This window comes from Mandrillus leucophaeus, unplaced genomic scaffold (assembly GCF_000951045.1).
Source record: "Mandrillus leucophaeus isolate KB7577 unplaced genomic scaffold, Mleu.le_1.0 Scaffold1205, whole genome shotgun sequence".
In the NCBI taxonomy this organism is placed as follows: domain Eukaryota; kingdom Metazoa; phylum Chordata; class Mammalia; order Primates; family Cercopithecidae; genus Mandrillus; species Mandrillus leucophaeus.
The window spans coordinates 161349-161998 of NW_012100377.1; the positions used below are offsets into that span (position 1 = coordinate 161349).

The 650-nt window shown below is 39.1% G+C and overlaps 1 protein-coding gene across 1 annotated transcript in view; it reads right to left on the reverse strand.

Annotated features, from left to right (window-relative positions):
• Positions 1–650, reverse strand: part of PRKDC (protein kinase, DNA-activated, catalytic polypeptide) — a 168205-nt gene that overhangs the window by 160866 nt on the left and 6689 nt on the right. The gene's annotated exons all lie outside the window — the stretch shown is intronic.

Consider the following 650-nt stretch of genomic DNA (forward strand, 5'->3'; position numbering starts at 1 on the left):
ATTTTTTTTTTCAATGCAAGTTCTCCATAGAATTTACTAAATAATTCTCCAATTTTAAATTCATCCATGAGTCTAGAACTTCTAAAAGTCTGAAGTAACTAAAAGAATACAAATTAGTACATCAATGTAGTGTGGAAATCAAGAAAAATAAAATAATACAAATTAGCATTCTCTCTAAAGAGGGAAATAAAGGGATTCCTCTATCTCAGTGCCTCTGTACACAGCAAAGGTTCAGAATTAGGTGTGTCTCAAGGATTTACACTTGGTCTCTCAGGATTCACATCCACCCAGCTTATCTGGAAATTAGAGGTTGAGATGGGTGGTGTAAGAACACCAGAGGAAGAATACTCTAGGCTTACCTGTTACCTTCCCAAGAAACCAACATGACTAGAACCTTTCTCCCAGAAGCCTACAAAACCAAGGACCAACCAGAAACAAAGGAATTCTAAAATACAAATGCCAAAAAAAAAAACAGAAACAGGTCACAGTGACCCCAACAACCACTTAATTGCAACATATCAACCGATTCCTGCTGGACACGGTGGCTCATGCCTATAATCCCAGCACTTTGGGAGGCCGAAGCAGGCAGATTACAAGGTCAGGAGTTCAAAACCAGTGTGACCAACACAGTGAAATCCCGCCTCTACTAA